The sequence below is a fragment of the Vanellus vanellus genome (assembly GCF_965231255.1).
Source record: "Vanellus vanellus genome assembly, chromosome: 16".
Taxonomy (NCBI): Eukaryota; Metazoa; Chordata; class Aves; order Charadriiformes; family Charadriidae; genus Vanellus; species Vanellus vanellus.
Window position 1 is genome coordinate 7,215,440 of NC_138921.1, and position 18,870 is coordinate 7,234,309.

General features: G+C 41.2%; 1 long non-coding RNA gene across 2 annotated transcripts; it reads left to right on the forward strand.

Annotated features, from left to right (window-relative positions):
* The first annotated feature begins 12,799 nt into the window (after positions 1-12,799).
* On the forward strand, positions 12,800-14,711 carry LOC309678439. 2 transcript variants are annotated; one of them, XR_014269751.1, is made up of 3 exons: positions 12,800-13,023; positions 13,501-13,637; positions 14,464-14,711. It is a non-coding gene; the product is annotated as an uncharacterized lncRNA (long non-coding RNA). The 2 variants fall into 2 exon arrangements; XR_014269752.1 differs by having other exon boundaries at positions 14,598-14,666.
* Positions 14,712-18,870: the final 4,159 nt, after the last annotated feature.

Consider the following 18,870-nt stretch of genomic DNA (forward strand, 5'->3'; position numbering starts at 1 on the left):
GGTTTCATGTCTTGTTGATATGTGCTTTTTAGTCTGAAGAGAGAAGATATATTTAACTTTCTAAGGAGCTGAATGTATCTGGGTTTTGTGACTAATTAGATTATGATTATTGAATCTTCTCTCAACTGTTAAGCCTGATTACTAATTTCCAGGAGATATTAATATAGCAAGTACTGAACTTAATTATTAAATGGTTCTGGATTTCCATGCACAAGAACTTCATCAGTCTTTCCTGATCTAGTGGATCACTTCTTGAAGTTTATTGTCACGCATGTGGCAATAGAGTAGGCATGTGGAAGGTTTATGGCTTTGGCAGATGGAGCTGGAAGGTGTGACCATCACTCCCTGCAGGAAGTGTTCATCCTTTTATCTAAGGAACGATGGTTCATTTTGGATGTATAAGGATAAAGAGATAATAGCTAGGAAACTAGAGAGATCCTACGGGGACCTTCTCAGGGTGATTAAATACTATGACTTCCTCTTTTTCACGTTGCCCTTTCTAACTTCGTTAAAAGGCATTCTGCTTAATACTGGATTACTAATGCTGCTTTCTTTTTTCTTTCTTTTTTTTTTCTTTCAGTGTGTTTAATAATAGTAAGATATTTGTTTGGGGGTTAAAACCTTATACTGCCAAAAAAAAAGGCCAGTATGAAGTTTTAACTTTAAGTACTTTTACTTTACCACTTTAACTACTTTTAACTTCCTTTTCTGAAAGTCAGTCCTGCTCTGTCTCCTCCTTATTCTCTTCCCAATTTTCTTTTTCTTCTATCTTTTATGTCCTTTTACATTGTCAGCCCCCTCCCCAAAATGCTGCTTCTTAGACTGTAAACTCCATTGGCTGTTAAGTCAGTTTAATTACCACTTTATAATTTTAGTTTCATTTGTGTTCATAGTGAATGTGGTCCAAACTTTGGAGGCCTGCAACACCAAGAGTGTAGAAAGTACCATGTCAGCTAGGAAGATAAGAGACTACAACAACTGTTGTGTCTTTGGCATTGACCAGTATTGGATGTGTAAGAAGAAAAACCTGTTATTTGCGTGTTATTCCATAGGAATACTTAAGCTTATTTCAGGTAACAGTAGCTCTCATCCTGAACATAGGACTTCAGAAATATTCTTTTCTCTGTATTTCCTTGTTCCTGCAGATTGTTTGTGTTTTCAAACATTTGCACTGTTTAGGGGTGGGGGGGTAAGCTTACTTTCTTCATCTCTTCAGTTCTCTCTCTTTCTTGCCCTAGTTGACCCAACAGACAGGTTGGTAACTGCAGCATACCACGTGGCTAATCAACCTCTCAGTCAGTGTCATTCTTCAGTGTCTGCTCTGTACGATAACGTCAATCCTGTGCTTATTTAGTGGTAAGTTAGATCTCTGTAACTACTCCTGTTGACTTAAAAATATGTGTTCTTATCAGTATTAAAACAGTACAAGAGCAGAACTGTTGCTTTAGGCACATTTCTTGCCACTGTGTTGGCTAATGAATCTTGAATGAAAGTAAGAGGGCCAGTGATTTTGAAATAAGAGCTGTTAGCCAAGTGTTGTAGAATTGTAGTCCTTATTTATTTTGTATGCTAATCTGCACTTGTGACCCTGAGCAGAAAGCTACAGTACAGCAGGTTTTATAAGCTGTGGCTTAAACAGTTATCTAGTATCTTAAAAATCTTATTTAAGCTGACTGGTTTTGTGCACAGGTCAGAAACCAGTTGTCATTGATCATTAAATGCTATGCATATTGTACATTCATTTACATGGGTTGTTCTAATAGTGCTTGTGTGTATTATGCTACATTACCACATTTTTTATATATCTATATATATGTGTGTGTATGTATTGCATGAGGTTTAATTGTTGGGTTTTTTGTATTGTCACTTTTGTACTCACACAGTGCCTCATGTATCTATTTGCATATTGCAAGAAGTTGTTTCAAAGCAGTGATTGGAAACAGGTGGGGATACAAACTCTCCGCTGTAGGATCTGATGTTTCTGAAGTATTAATAAAGTATAGTGATTTGAAGCATTGTTTGTTTCTTTTCTTGAATGTATTTTTCATTCTAATACTTCCAGTGGCTGGATGTGCAGTGGTCACATTGCACATCTTTGAGTGGTTACCCTGTCACCAAATCTTACCTTCTTCAGTAGGGCTTTCTAGGAAGAGAAGCCAGTGGAAGCACTTGAAGGAAACAATCCTTGTGATCACAGAACATGCTTACTTTAAAAGATGAGGTCACTAAAACCATCTTAGAAATGGACTGTGTGCCTCTAATTCATTGTTTTGATCTATTTTTCTTTCATTCTTTTTACCAGCTAACAGTAATAGTGCAGGTTAAGTTTAGCGTACTACCTAATGTCTTACAGTAATGTAATAATGATCTGAAAGACCCTGTTGTAGCAGAGATTGTGACAATTTTTTGTTTACTTGCATACCTGTTAAAGAAGTGGTCTTTAACAGCTGAAGTGGAAGAATGGACAGTGAATTCTTGGAGTACATTAGGATTAATTTACTACAGAACATAGAGGAAGTTTTGAGAAGGATGGTGTCTTTCAAAATATAAGTATGGATTGGAAGCTAAGCTAGTCTGTGATTGTTTCTGAAGTGCTGGTGTTCATATCCTCAAGAAAAGAAGATGTAAGGTGGGCAGGACAGAGATAAGACTCAACAAAAAGCAAGCTTTAACAGTCTTGGGGATCTGAGAGATGCAGTATTTTAGGCAGTTTGTCTCAATTCTATTGTATTTATCCTAGCAAAGAAGAAAAATAAAAATCTAGTAAGAGCCCAGAATGCTGCATCAGAGGGAAGCAGGTAAGATATTTCTTCAAAAACAAAAACAAGGAAACCATAATCAATCATCAGGTAGCGTCTACTCAAGATGCTGTGTGCATACTTGAACCTACTTCAGATGAAATGTCAAATTTCTTGAAAATATCCTTTCATCATTTCATGGTTCTAAATGTTTTAGTGGTTTAGCGGTTTGAATTCCAGGAGTGAAAACTCGCTTGTAATAATCTCTAGGAAAGTAGCAAATTCTCAGAAAAGTGTAGGTTGGGGATTTGCTTGACTAGGTTTAGCAGCAGTTTCCCAGCCTGTGATTCACTTAGCTCACCAGGCAGCATAAGCAACAGCTAAGTTCTGCTGTTCTTTCGTGATTATGTAAAGCAACTATGGGAATCCATCATCCAGGTAACTCCACAGTCCAAAGGCAACTACAGCTACTCTTTGCTGATAACAACACAGAGCTGAACAAAATCACTCCAGTGTTGTGTAGGCATCTTTGGTACTTCCTAACAAAGGGTGCCATCTTGTTATAGACCTGAGCCTGTTCCAGCTGCAGTTGAGAACAGCACTGGACATCACTATTGTTTCTCCTTGCTGGTGCCCAACATTGGCTTTACTGTCTCCTTTTCATGAGTAGGAGGTGAAATCCAGACGTTGCTGATTCTTGTTGGCTGTGCTATCTTACTCATGAATGTTTTCTTTTTCATCTAGCAGATCTCCAGTAGACCATGTGTTCAACATGGGGCTCATAGCCAGCCTTCTGTCTGTGTTGCTGGTGGGTTTGAGCAAGAAGCAATCAATAACCCCGTGGAAATGAATGTAAAACTTTGGTTTAAAGCTACATGAAGCTAAATTTAGATGCCATTGATGATGGGGTTCATGACACAGAAGCATTATCCACCTCAATTCTTTGAACTAGCAATAACCAATCTTCATATTTTTAACCACCCCCATTTGATGTATGTTTCTTTGCGGACAACGTGCTGTAAAATCTATAGCCACTCATTTCCTAGACTGTAGAAAGTAATGAAATAACAGTGGTGATGAGGCAGATGTTTCTGTTTCAGCCTTAGTGACTGTTACAACAGATGAGGGCTATTTAATTCCTGTACAGCTGCTCAGTTTACCTTGACTAGTATTTGTTGGTTTCATCCAGGTTCTCTAGGAAACTATGGGGGGTTGCTATGCAGAAATTAATTCTTCAGCTCTACTAGATCAGCCTGGAAATGCCTGTCATCTACACCTGGAAAATGGAGTCAGCAGAAGTGCTTCTTCAGAGACTAGGAGAACTGTAAGAATTATGGGCTCTCCTCTAGTAATGCGGACTTCATCTGTCTCTGCTCTTTGGCGAGGGCCAGACACAACATCTTCTGCATCTAGATCAAGTTTGCTATTCAGGTAGCACTAATGTAGATTACAGGCTTTCATGTTACTGTGTGTATATTTTTTTTTTTTTTTTTTTTAAGAAATCAAGCATAACCTTGAATATGTCATGCAGAAAGTTGCTTGTAAATTATGTGTAGAGATTGTAATGGGTATTTACCTATTTCACCAAACTGATAATACAGTTTTGCATATGTAACTGTGCAGGTGTCTTACAGTCAACACCCCTTATATAAAACAAAACTTGTTTTTTCACAGTGTTAAGCTGTTCTTGAACTTTTTTGCATATCTAACAAAATCTGTTACCTGTTGCACTACAAATAATTATTAATATCTTGATAGGTGCTTTTTGATACTTGCATTTTGGTAGTGGTTTTTTTTTTTTTTTTACTGGAGTTAAAATATTTTGAAGTTCGGGTTTGCCACATTCTCATGTTGTTATGGTGAGCTGTTTGGAAGGAATTGTAAGTTCTCATTAGAATGAGAAAATATTTAAATGTTTAAATGGTGCAGCTGTTATCTAGCCTTGAAATAGAAGTAGCTCTTGGAAAGAAATATTTTGAACATGCCTTGACAAACATAAACCTGCTCATTTTATGCAAGAGTTCATTGTATGCTTGAGGCATATAGTAAGGCAAAACCAATTCTTTTGCATAGCCTAAAAGAAAAAAAATGTAGCTATGTTGTGGTGGGCCAGACTAGCAAACAGTACTTCAGTCTGCAGTTTCATGATGTTCTCTTTTCCCTGAAAAAGATTGCAGAAACAATAGAAAAGAGACTTACTTCCCACATCGTATTCTAGGCTGTAGAGTAAGCACTTCCAGGAAGGAGCCTGTGACCTCCTTCTACCCAGCCTGATATTTCTGCATCGACCTTCAGCTTCCGCGCCCTTGCACACATCAGGAAACTGCTCCTCTCACCAGGTAAGGCAGGAGAGTCTCTGTGTGGAAAAGGTAAATTGTAGTGCAGGTGTTTGAATGCTCCTCAGGGCTTTGTCTTTCTACCCCTAGAGGGCTCCCTCTTTCCTTTGGCCGAAGCAAACCAAACAGCAATAGGAAAAAATACGTGATGTCGCCCGTTGCCACAAATTGTTTAAACGAGCAGTCTGCACGCTGTGTCCCATAATATTTTCATCTTGCAGGTAGGCACTGGAAAGCTGAGTGGGAAAATTTTTTTGCATGGTAATACCTCCCTTCCTTCCTTCCCTGTATCTTTGAAGAAATTGCAGTGTTTCTGGCACTAAACCTGGGTTTTGCTTTTTACTGCTTAAAAGTTAAGTAGTTGGTTCAGGCCAGGGTGCATTATCTCTGATAATGGCCAACAGCAGTAATTTGGGGAGAGTGCAAAAAGCCTTTTAAATGAGAGGCAGGAAAGAAGTCATGCATGTAAAGAGTGGGACTAAACAAGTATAGGCTACAATAATACTCCTTTTTGCATCTCTTAGTCAAGATTAAAAAAATCTGAAGCCTTGTTTCTCTTTTATATAAGACGTAAAAGGTGTTTATCTGTGTATTTATCAGGCTACAAGAGATACCTCTCTTTTAGTCTACAGCCCTGTTCCTTTACAAAACCAAGTTCTGGTGTCAGTGTGAGGAAAGGAAAAAAAATGTAACAATGGACCAGAAGACACTTCAGGCTTTCTGTATAATTAATTGTAGTCATTTAAAATCTTGTGCAAAGTCTATGCTTCGAGAAGTTCTAAGTTATAATTAAGCCGAGCTGCTAATGATGGATCTAATTGTTGGGTTACAGACGGGCGCAGGTAACATGAGCTGGGCCACTGACATCAGGTATTTCACCCAATTGCTTTCTGTTGATACAGCTAATTCCACACAGCTGTCCCAGCAGCTGGAACGGCCAGCATGGGGTGAAGCGTGGACAAGTGTCGAGAGTTTTCCCTGACAGGCTTAGCTGGCCAAATGCCTTTGGTCTCTGAAGGTACTGTGTCCTTCATATTGGCTCTCTGAGGACTGCTGGAGCACAGCTGCTTTAGCCCTGCTCCTGCTGATTGCCTGCTGTGGAGGGACCTGGGATGGGAGAATTAATTAAATGCTGAAATGACTCTGCCATTTGGTAGAGTCCTATCGGTCCGAAGTCTACTATCTTTCCGAACAAATGAAACATTGCAGTTGAGGCAAAGGTCAGATTCAACAGTGTAGGCAGGCTTTGCTGTCACATCGGTGAGTCTGCTTTTAAAAACAAGAACTAATCCTCTCCCTCTCTCTGTCCCACCCTTCAATGGATTTTCATCTCTTCAGAATGTTGGAAATATCAAATCATACAGAGACAGACCTTCCTCTTACTACAGATCTAAAGCTGATTGCATGTACTGAGGACACAAAAGTAAACATCAAACCCTAGACATTCAGTATTACGGTTACATTTAAAATCTAAATACAGTGTGTTTGGAAGCTACCAGTTGAACTGTTGAAACAGTGTTCCTTCTACATAGTGCGGTGTATACTAACCAGAAGATTATGAGGAAAGCATTTAAAGTGCTTGGTTTTGGACTGACGTTAAAACCTTGGAAAAATAGTTTAATCTAGTTTTTTTCCCACCCATTATGTTCTTCCCTCTGGAAATGTTTATAAGGCTGGTTTTTGCCTTGATTTTAGCATCTCAGTTTGTGTCTTGGTTTTGTCTGCCTTCTAAGGTAAAGAAATTATGGATCTCTATTTGCAGTCTTAATCCCCTTTGTAACTGGTGGCTTTTACTTTTTTATTTATTTGGTAATGCTAGCAAGAGACTGGGAAATGGCTGTTTTCTGCAGGGTAAAAGAGGGGATCCAAGCAATTTAGTATTTTTTACTTTGAAGTAGTTTAAGGAAAGGTTAATGAATAAATCCTAATACAAATACTCATGAAAACTGTTCATTTCTTCCCCCTACTAATAATCACCTTTTGTAATGGGAAGATATGTTGCAAAGGCCTGCCCCTACCATTAGAAAATTGTCTTCTAATTTTTTCTCGTTAATGAAATGTTAAGTCAATGAGCTATTCCCAAACAGCAATCGGCCCAGCCAGGATGTGCATTAGCAGGCTAATGGCTGAGGGCCGTGTGTCTCATGGCAGTCCTCTGGGAGTTGGCTCCATCACTGGCAGCACTTAGCGCCGGCCCTGCGAAAGCACTTCTGGTGCTCCCGTTGCCCCCTCCGGGAGACTGCTCCATTGGCACATAGATCTCACTGTCAGGAAGGCTTTCCTCTCCTTCAGTCTTACTGGTCTCAGTTCCAATATATGTAACTGAAACTTCTTTGACTACTCTTTAATGAAAAGTAAAAAAGAAAGGCAAAAAGCCATCACACTTGTATAAAAAAATTGAAACTAGTCTGTTTTTCAGTCTTCACTGTAAAACTTACAGAACTTGGGTTTGTAGTTAAATGCTGCCTGTGTACATTTTGGGCTGATGGCAACGGGGTCTGGAAGTTGGCTAGCATAAATCCACTCATAAATAAAACTACTGCGACTTTGAATCTGTCGGTGACCGATGTGTGTGCCTGTGACATGTACAAAAGCTGGCAGCTAGTGAAAGCGCAGCTGAGCTGCTCAGGGCTCAAGGGAAGCTTGTGAAGTTACACAATGTGCGAGCTGAGATGTCAGGGGAAGCCGAGGGCTGGGTGTGTAAAGGGGAGACCACCAGGGTGTGTTTTGTAAGAAAAAAGATGTTGGTACAACTGCAGCCTGCAAAGCTCTCTGGCTTGGGCAGTGGGAGCTGCCTCCAGCCGTTGGGAGAGGCTGGTGTGCAGGAAGCGTCCGGAGAGAGGTTTTCACAAGGACCTGTTGTTTGGTTGCTCAGATTATATCAGCGTTCTGGCTATTGAGAGGGATTTGGCCTTTGGGTTTTGCTTTCAGCTTTATTTATTTTTGCCTGTTCTCAATTCTCTTTGTGAATACCAATATTCTGAGTCACTCAGAACGATTTCTGCCTTCATTAGAGACTCCTTCCAGCTCCCCTTCAACTGCCTGTAGGCTGTTGCCTGCCCCTGCCTCCCCCTATGCACTCTGCTGCACATATTTAGCTCTCGGTATTCCATCACTCCTCACCTCCTGCAGCTCTGGCAGTTGAATACCTTCAACCATATTAATCTATATTGTACCTTTGGTTCTTTGCACAAGTTGCTTTCTTCACCTGACCTGTTCTGTACTGTCCCTGCTACTTCTGAAACATGTTTTCAAGCATTTGAGATACGGTATGAGGCCATAGTTTATCCTAGGCCTGTAGCTTACAGCTGCTCGAGTAAAATGGTTGAACCAGAAAACTGGGCATCCAGACCCTTTAGTCTATTTCTCTTACACTGCATCCTTCTGTGTCATCCTGGATAAATCCATTTATCTATTTGTGTCTTTGTTTCCTTGATATACATTGGTGTTCAAATTGTCTATGGTATCTACTCCAAACAAATAGGACTACGTTTCTAAAAACCAAAACTAAAAGATGCGATATAAACCAAGAAGTAATTGTATAGTTCTTTAATGGGTATTCCTACATGAATTGCTGAGCTCTGTGGCACTCTAAAGCTTGTGTATAAGAAATTCTACAAATCAATAAAAGGAAAATAACCTGGAAAGGAGGATGGGTCTCTTATTACAGCAATAAGTGTTGATACTGTAGATGTCTTAATGCTAGTTAATGACTGTGCCTAATGGTATTCAAACAATGTACATTTGCTTTAGCTTTTTTCAAAGTCCAGATGAGCTGCTCAGAGCTCTCTTAATGATGCGAATTATTTAACGCTCATTTGTATGCAGTATGCTCCTACTTTGAAAGTACTTCACAGAATTCAAGCCAAATTCAGTCTTGCAGCTCCTGCGAAGTCAGTGCTTGTCTGTGCATCTGTTGGTCGCTTTTCTTTTTGTTTTTGCTTGAAGAGTTAACTTCTTGTTGTGTTGATTTTATTTTTTTTAAAGGTAATACCTGCAAAGGGTTTTCAGTTACCATTCCTCCCAATAAAGGAGTCGTTAGTACAAATGCAGTTCTGTTGATTCTCACGTCTCCCTCTTAACCCCTGTGAAAGGAGGAAGGGCTAAGCAGAAAATAATTTTTTTGTGGTCTTTTCTCTCCTCTGTTTTGCATCTCCCAAGCACAGTTTTGGTATATCTGGCACTTTTCCTAAAAATTATCCTGCAAAGAATGTCTGCCATCTGATGTATGCAAGTGACAGAGTTCCTCTCTGTGTCCCATTTCTGGATTACCACAACATGAACTGATGGAGGCCCAAGTTGTGTGCAATTCTGCAGGTTAGTTATGTTCAGTATCATGATGTCAGGATGCACTTTCTTATGGCTGAGAGCAATATGGCATGGGAGTCTGACCTGATATTTTGAATTCAAGTAGCTGCTGAAAAGTAAAACATTCTTAGTTCAGGCATATACTAATTTTTTAGTGTTGGACTTCATAACTGTAATGTTCTTGTAATGTAATTTTTAACTTATCCCAACTATGTTTTTTACACACACACGGAAAGAAAATAAAAAAATCATCTGCTATCATATCATTCACTCCCCCTGGGTAATGGGTAGGGGCGTGATTTTCAGCTTACAGTACAGACCCACAAACAGCTACTGCCTGCACAGAGTAAGTGGGAGTAATGGAAAAGCATCCTTTCTAGATGTGCGTGTCACTAGAATGGGCAGAGACGTTTTTTGTCAGCTGTTAGATATTTGCTGGCAGCGCAGGGATGAGTGGTGAGACGTGGGAATAACAGGTTCATTTCCAAGCTCCACAGCGGATGAATCTAGATGCCCTGTTGCCCTATTTTATATATCGCTATAGTATGTGACTGCTTTGCCTCTCCCTTTCCTGCAGTACTGCCCTCCAGTTCCTGCATGTGTTCATCTTGAATTTCTCTCCCTCTCCCTCCCCCCAGCTCCTCCCTCCCCACTGCTTGCCCATCCCTTTTGGCCTGCATCTCTCCCTCTCCTGCTGGGGATGGATGTAATCCCCGGAGGAATGTGGCCCACAGGCCTCTGCGGGACTTGGGTGTGTGACTCTGAAGAGCCTCTGATAGTGAATGCAAAGCAGGGAAAAGCAATCTCGCATCACCTGGCAGCACAGGGAGGGAAAAGCTGGGGTTTTGTGGGCTGTTCTGTGTGTCTGGCTGTCCAGCCAGCTTATCAGACGAAAAATAGAGGCTAGACTTTTCGACTGCGTGTACTGTTTCCCTATTCATTGTGTCTGGGTGATGTATTCTCTGCCTGTGGTTTTAATAAATATCTTTCATAGCTACTTTCTGCTTCAGTCCCCCTTGGGATAGATAGCTCTTTCCAACTCAGCTGCACCAGTGTGCTGAAGATGTTAAGCCCAAGTGCAAGGAACAGAGGAAAGAGAGAGAACTTCAAGCAGAGCATCTAGGAAAGCTTTAACTGTATCTCTGTGAAGCAACTGTATATTACACAAGCCTCACCTGCAGTTTAAGTTGCACCAAGCTCTCTCACTTAATCATATTAGCTCTTCTTCCCTTTACTCTCTATATGTCCACAGAGCATTCAAAAGTGTTTGCAAGGAGAATCCCAAGCTACTGCTAGGACCCAAACTTGTGTTCGTCTTTAATAAGGCTTCGCATGCAGGATGTTGCTGTGTTTTAGAGAGTAATTAGGGATGTAGGGGAAAAAAACAACTCAAAGATCACAATTCTGTGTTGAGAAACTGAGTTTTGTCCTGTGCAGTAAGCACCCATCTTAGCCCTGCTAGAACAGAACAAACCCCCTTTTCTAGCAGAAACCAGAGTTGTTGTTAATTAATGTCTTGCTGAAAACTAAGTCTTTGCCATCTGTTCCGCCCCCTCACTACGAATGCCACTCTCATTATGTTGATTATGTAATTAAAAATGAAAATATATTTTGGTAGAGTGCTGCATAGGCATCTGTGCTGATTCTTCTCCAGTTCCTATTTACTGTCCCCTGCCCCCCATTCCATCAGAAAAGGAAAAGGTGGCAATTGTTTGACCACTCGGTAGCGTTATCCCGGAGCTGCCAGGATGGTGTGTGTCACGGGAGCAGCCACTCCAACCCCACGGGTCCTTCGGGAGCCCTGGTTAGTGGGTTCATGAGAAATCCCTGGCAGGAAGCTGCCCTTTAAGCCGAAGCTGTGGTAAATTCTTGTGAGGGGTCAGCTTGAATGCAGAAGAGTAGTGAAAAGAAAGAGGCCTGGTAGCTTCATAAGTGATAGCGTGACCTCCGAGATTAGCCAGGCTGCTCCGGTTACAAACGCGGGCTCTGTCTGTCTAAGGGCGGAGGGAGAGAGAGAGGAGGGGTAGCTTTCCTGTACGTGGGTTAGAGCAATTACCCAGGTCTCTTACAGCAAATGAAGTTGTCAGCGTGAGTCACGTTCCCTTTTTTTTCCTCACTGCCAAGTTTTAGGCAGTAACCAGACAGAAGGAGGGAAAAAAAGGGAAAAGCAACAATGGGGAAAAGTTGAACTGAAACAACCCCTCGTTCAGGGTATTGTTTGATGTTTTAGTTCTGATTGTACGTAGAGATAAAGGGCCTATAAATATCCTGTCTGCTGAAATTCCTTATCACAACATCTCCCGTCAGCTGAACAAATAGGTTAGGTTCTCCAAATAATACATAATTACATATGTAAATATAAAATCACTGATTATATCCCTGCACCGCATGGAATGAAGGCCCAATCACTGGGAAGGACATAAACCTTCTCTGGTTTACTGAGGGATGCCCCAGTCTCAGGAAAGCGAATGGCACATACAGCTGTTACTGCTGAATCGGTGCGAGCTCCGAGACCGGGCTGAAATAAGCAAGGAGATATTAATCTCACTGACTAGACTAGATAAAAGCATCTTCAGACACTTTTTGAAAGTATCTTAACATTTAGTTCTGTTTAACAAATGGCTGGAAGCTTTTCTGCTCTGCTTTAGAGCTTTTAATGAAGCATTGTGATTCCCATTGCGGTCAGTTGTTTGACACTTTTATTATTACTGGTATGCGTAGCGTTTTTTAATGTTTGACAGCTGGAGAAAGAAGTATTTTGTGCATTCAAACTTCTAGCACAAAGCTGCTGTTTTCCATTCTGCCTTTGTCTTTTATTCTTGCTGATGCAAATCAACGAAAGACAGAACTGATTAAATTACGTTTGTTTACTTTTTCCTTGATGATAATAAGACACAGCCTGCCTTTCAGAAAAGACAGAAATAGAGGATGTGAATGTTCCTACAGTATTTCTAGAAAGGGTGGGTTTTTTCCCTTACAATATGAAGGCATTTATTTGTTTCTTATGTCTTGATTTATCAGATAATGCGCGCTTCCTAATGTACGTGGAATAAGAATAGAGCAATGAACGACAGTTAGCAATGGATTCCATTTGGAAAGCTTCTATCTTGTTATTTTTGTTAATTCAACAGTATAAATGATCAGACCACATCACAAAACAAACGCGGCAAGATACTTCTGTCCTTCACAGTAGGACTGCCTCTGATCATCACTACAGCTGTACAGAAAATTCCCCCCCATTGCAGGCTTTAGGTTTATACACGCGCAGTTGTTACTGGGCCCTGGCTTCAGTACACCGGTACGGTACTGGAAAGAAACAAGCACTGAGAGGCAGGGCTGCAGAAATAGGATACCCATGACTGTTTTGGTGAGTAATGCGCATGTCTTGTGGATTGTGTAATACTTTTTTTGGAGCGCTGGTCCAGAGAAAGGAGGCCTGCATTTGTCTGTCTTGCTTGTGTAGTGTGTCCTTTGCAAAGAAAGGAGAAAGATCCTGGATCAGGAGTGCGTTTCTAGAGGTCAAGAGCTGCTTCTGAGATGGTAGAACAAGGTCACCAGGAGCATGGAGAATTACAGCAGGAAGATTTGTGGGGGGTAAATGGCAGAAACAGGAGAGGAAGAGGACAAGCAGAAAGGAGGTGGTAAGGAAGTTGCTATGAAACTGCCCTTGTGATTATTTTTTCCTGCATTTTTCCAGATCAGAGAAAAGCGCAGCAAAGGATGGCAAAGGAAGTGTCTGAAGGTTTCTCGGCAGTGTAGCCAAACCTCCCTGTTTCGCAGATGAAACTAGACTTAGGGAGTGATATCGCATGGCAGCTGAGCCAAATCTAATGGACTGCTGGTATCAAAAAGGACACTTCTGCTCCTAGCCTTGCTGCTTTCTTTGTACAGTTCTGCTGGGTGTCAGGCCCTTTGAGCTCAATAAATGGTAAGAAAATGAATTCAGCAAAAAAAATATATCAGCCCAGGAAAGGAGGAGAGTTGGACACTGTGAGAATGGAGACTGGAACTGCAATGAGTGGGAGAAGTACACATGGCAGATTTTTGCTGCAGATTTGGGGTGTGCTGGGGGATGCTTTGTTGCTATTCTGCGCCTAACCTGCCACTTCACCTCCTAGGTGGTGCTTCCCTCAGGAGGGGACAGGATGAACACAGCCTGATCAGGGAGGCTGACTGGATCAGTGTAGGAAGGTGACCCACTCAGCAGCGAAGGGAATGAGGGGGAGTGCAGGAGCCCAAGAGGATGCTGCCATGGGTAAGAGGAGTGGAAGAGGAACCAAGGAAGAAAGAGAACATGTTCAGAGCGACCACAGAAGGTTGTTGCAACAAGCACAAGATGCTTGAATGCAGGGCAATGGTCCCGTCTTCCTAATCTACCTCTTAAAGGGTTTATTCTTGTGTATCCATGTGGCTGTCCCTGAAGGGGGAGTCCTGTTTATGTCCCTTATTTAGGTATACATTTCTCTAAATTGGGATTTGATAAGAGAACAGCTGCTGCATTTTTATTATCTGTGAGAAGCAGCAGTAAAAGCTCTTCGGCGTTCATGATGGAAATGTATCTGTATATTGGCATTTATCCAGCTGCACTTCACAAAGGTAAATGGGATGTGACAGTGGTATGCTGCCCCCTTTTAATCCATTTTCTATAGAGAGGAGGACTTTGCCTCTCTGCAGGAAAGGCCAGCACAGCTATTGTGCTAATAAACACTCATTTCTCACTGCAGCATATGCGCTTCCCAGACTCATAAATCCAGGCAACTTGTAGTTGAATAACAATTAAATATCCACACACATTTCCATACCATGGTCTGGTGCGCAAGGCATATGCTTAAGTGGCTGGACATCTGCTGTCTGCTCTCTCACACTTACTGTTTGGCGGAGCATAATCACTTAATCTTACCCTGCTGCCATTAATGGTACCTGTAAAATTGGATGCAGAGCATCATCCTACAGATGTTTTGTCATATCCTTCAAAAAGAGCGATGTTCTCGCTCTTGATCTTTTTTTTTTTTCTTTTTCTTAAAGTAACTTTTATTGTAATAGTCAAAAATATTTTTCATTGCTGTTGGTCTGTCTCTCAGGATTTCCAGGCCAGGGATTCAGTTTGGCTCTGCTAACATCAGTGGGAGACGAGATATCATATTGAAAAGTTAGTTGAGATGCAGGACGCTGATAGATCCTCACAACAATTTTCTGTCGCTTGTACAAAACCCAGAGACTCCGTAATGCAGAAAGAGAAATGGAGCGCTTGATTACAATGGATGTATTGAAGTTATAAAAGGCACCTCTTATCATTAGGCTCTGTGTATCTGGAGTAATAACCACCATATGGAAGGTAAGACAACGATAATATGAGTCAGATAATTTTCCCATTGTTAAAACTTTGCAAATCCCAAAAGCTACAAATGTTGTAATTATTAATTCAGTTTAGCTAGATGTAGTGCTGGTGGCTGGAGGGAACATCATTCTGAAGTTCAATCATTCCCCTGGTCTGATAACAGTCTATGTGGCAGAGTTTAAAATGTTACAGCCATTTAAAGAAGTAAGAATTGTATACAGTCGTTACCCTTCTTGAATTTCCACGCAGCAGGGTTACCACACCAAACTGCAGTTCAGATCTTCCCGTTTGTCCCAGAAAGCCTGAACAAACTGGTAAGCCTTATAGTTTGTTCTGAACTTAACCAGCCTTCTTCAGCCATGGAGCTGTAAGGCACAAGGCCTGTCTTTGCATTGTAGTTGTGTAGTTACCTACCAAAATACTTATTCCCTACAGAATTGGCAGAAACCTTGAATTCCCTCCCCGACCCCCACTCTTTGTGCCTGTCAGCTGCAGACCAAGTCCTACTCATGATCACAAGAACATCCTGAATCAGTCTCAATAATTTGCATTTCCTTGCTAAAGATCTTATCTGCTGAGGGTGCAAATTGCACCATCGAGGTCGCTGGCGTTGAAAAATCTGCACCCTTCTGCTCCCCAGCGCTACATTTCCAGGCTAGTTTAATTTATCTGGAAGAATTAATTGAGACAACAGAGCTGTCAAGTGAGAGAGGCCACACAGCGCGCCAGCACTGCTCTGAACATCTGCACAATCTGTATATTTGATTAGGCACCTCAGCACTTGTAGATTATTGTTGTTAGAAGCAAATCTTTCTTTTGCCGTTTTCATATAAGGCTCTGTGCTGTAATTCTGCAGATGTTTTGTTCTCTGTATACCCACACTGTTTACAAAAATGACAAATGCTGATAGTGAAAATTACATTTGCTCATTCAAACATCTTGATATTTATATATAAGAAAAATCATATGCCAGGGGTCCAATAACCTAATGAGAGCTGCAACGTGGACTTCAGCAGGAGGTGAATGGGGCCCTCAAAATCTGTGTCTCTCACACAAATAGTCCCCTGATATATATAATGAAAACCGTCTTTTTGCTTCCAATGACAGATGCCACAGAGGGTTGTATATTTGGATATTATTTTTTCTTTAGGAGTGTTTATTAATAAATGCTTGAAAGTTTTATGATGCGGTGAAAACTGTATCTCGTGATAAACAGGAAGCGCTCAGAGGTATTGCATTGCCCCTGTAACGCAACACAGATTCCAACAGCTTGGCTCGTCTTTTCGAAATGCTGTGACACCACTTCCTTCAGGAAACCTTTCTTGTCTGCACAGGCCTTATCTGCTATAGATATACAAAACTGCAAAAGAAATGGTTGTTTTAAAAATGCATGGTGATTCATCAGTTTTGGACCGTAGAAACAGATGTCTGTAATATCTATTAAAAAAATGCAGTATAGACTCTTTGAGCTCCCAGGTCAGTGGATTGAACAAGGTGCAAGGAGAAGAGACTGGTAACCTTCCTTCCCTTCCACAGCACGGGTGCAGCTTGGAGAGCAAAGACGGAGGTTTCCCTGCAGGTGTTTGAAGCGTCTCAGCCATAGGTCTGGCTGTGCCTCTTCTGTCGTTGAGCCTCAGCAAGGACAGGATCTGGCCAGTAAAGGAGAAAGGGCAGTCCCGCTTCCAGCCAGGTCTTGTTATTGGCCACAACCAGCAAGAGGAAAGCTAAGTGCGACAGTTCCTATGTGGAACCCCAGAATCAGAATAAGTGTTCTGTGGCCTCCAGCTTGCTCATAAAGGCTGCCAGGCACTTGTGATGGGGTATCGGTGCTGGCTGGGTTTTGAACTTTTACAGGGAAAATCTCAGAATCCCACTGGTCTACTGTTCTCTATTGGTTGTTTCTGTTCAGCCACTGCCCATCATTTAGGCAAAATATAATAACAGGAGACAACTAGGAAGTATACCTGTGCCATCACAAAATCATTAGCTACGTGTTTATTTGCAATGAACATTACCCCAGCTGACAACAATGTCATATGAAAGCAAGTCCTGGTTAGCTCTTTTTAGGTCTGGCACTATTCCCCAAACTGGCTCCCCACAGGCGTCTGCCAAGCGCTTCACTTGCACAAAGCCAGATGCGGTGGGATCTGGGTATCACCCTTCCATCCCCTCTGTTCCCAGAGCTTATCCCCACTACCTGTTCATCTTCTATTTCACACTCTTCCCTCCCCTTCTGTATTCTCTTTTATTCTTTGCTTCGTCATCCTTTCTCCTCTGCCCTCACGTCAGCCAACCTCTTCATCACAAATGTTCCCTAAATTTTTAGCTATGGGAAGTATTAAAAATGGAGTTACTGCAATGTCTGGACAACATAAACCCCTAATAACCCTGTTTCTACATTCTTTGACTTCTGCCTCTGTTGGAGGCATCGCTTGTCCTGGCTACAGCTGAACTGAGAACGAGTGGGGGAAACAGACTGCATGTTTTAGTATTTGTAAATCATTAGACTTGTGAGGTTTTGTAATAATCTTATCTTTTGTAATAATCTTATCTCCTTTTTTTTTTTTTTGTATTTTCTTGTATTTTCCTAGCAATCAATGGTATCAGAAATACAGTGATCAAGAGACTGATATTATACACTAGCTAAATCTTTTTGTAAAAACTTAATAGCCTTGCAGTGTATAAAGCTTCGGCACAAGAAAACAGTGGTCACAAAGTGGGACTTCAGTGGCATCCTCACAAGTCACTGTAACGTTCTCTATAAATGTTGACTATTCATATGGAGTTTTTTATCAGTCCTGCAAAAAAAATAACATTTTATCTGGTGGTTCAATTCTCTTAACATCCACAGCTTGTTTACTGAATTTTAAGTCTTGGGCAAGACGAAGCAAGCTCATGAGGAGTAGCTGGTTTTGAAAAGATACAAGCTCCAGATAACCGAGGACAAGTAAAGCACACAACAATATTGAAATCGCTCAGAGTTTTATTGCAGCTGACTGAGACAGAGTGTGCTTTGAGGCTGGGAAATTTCCATTACTGAAGTGCAGGACAGTGCCTGGATACTGCTTGCTACTGCAGTTGAAAAATAAAAGCAACTTAATTTTATATAGACAGCAACAAAATGTCTGTATATTAATTCAAATTGTTAGAATTATATAAGCCTTTAAGGTTGCTGCAAAATGGATCCCTTTTAAAATATTTAGAATATAATGGTAAACTAGTTGTACAAAACTAAGGAACATAAAATGACTTGAAATTGCTACGGTGTTTTCAAACTATATTTGTCAACAGCAAATCTAACAAGAACATGATAGATAATACAAGACCTCTCCTACAACAGTGACAGATTGTGACACTGACGGAATGATACCTAGTGCAAGACCAAGGTTGTTACTGCCAGTCTAGTTCTGCAGTTAATAATCTTTTCTGCTCCCCTTGGCATGCACAGAACAAACATAGCAATCTGTTTACCGGGTTTAACTCCGTGGTGTATAAGCCGCCATGAGCTTCCTGCAAAGTCAGAATGCTGAATGGGGGAAAAAGGGAAACGCTGTGGGGGAAAAGTAAATTTGTTTTGGCATCAGTTGCCTGGCAATTTGGGTGAGACTTTTTAACTTCCCAGTGGTGTAAGATTACACAGAAATCCCCATTTTTCATTGAGGTCACCTTACACTGTCAAATCAGTGGCCAACATTTAAATGACAATTGGTCTCAAGGGACTTCAGCTGTATGTCACCAGTTAAATCAAGCCCAGGTATATACTGACTAGAAGTTATTAGCATCTGATGCTCTTTATGAATCTTGGGATAGTTCCCTGTGGATCAGAGCTCATATCTAAGCAATTTAAGTTTGTGTCACGTTCATCACCATGGTTCCTGAGTGCCTTAGAAGTTAAAATATATCTTTATAAAACATCTTACATGTCTTACTTCACTCTTTTGTCACCCCCGCACAGAGGCTTGAGGTCTTTTTAAATAATGCTGAGAAAATTGTTTCATATACTTAATGCCTGTGTTTTGTTGGGATGATGGGGAGGTTTGGGGCTGTGCTGATGCACACTGAAATCAAATGCCACGCTCTGACAGCAGCTACCTAGAAACCTACGTCTGCAATGTCCCCGGGCAAATAACACAACTAATGCAATAATGAT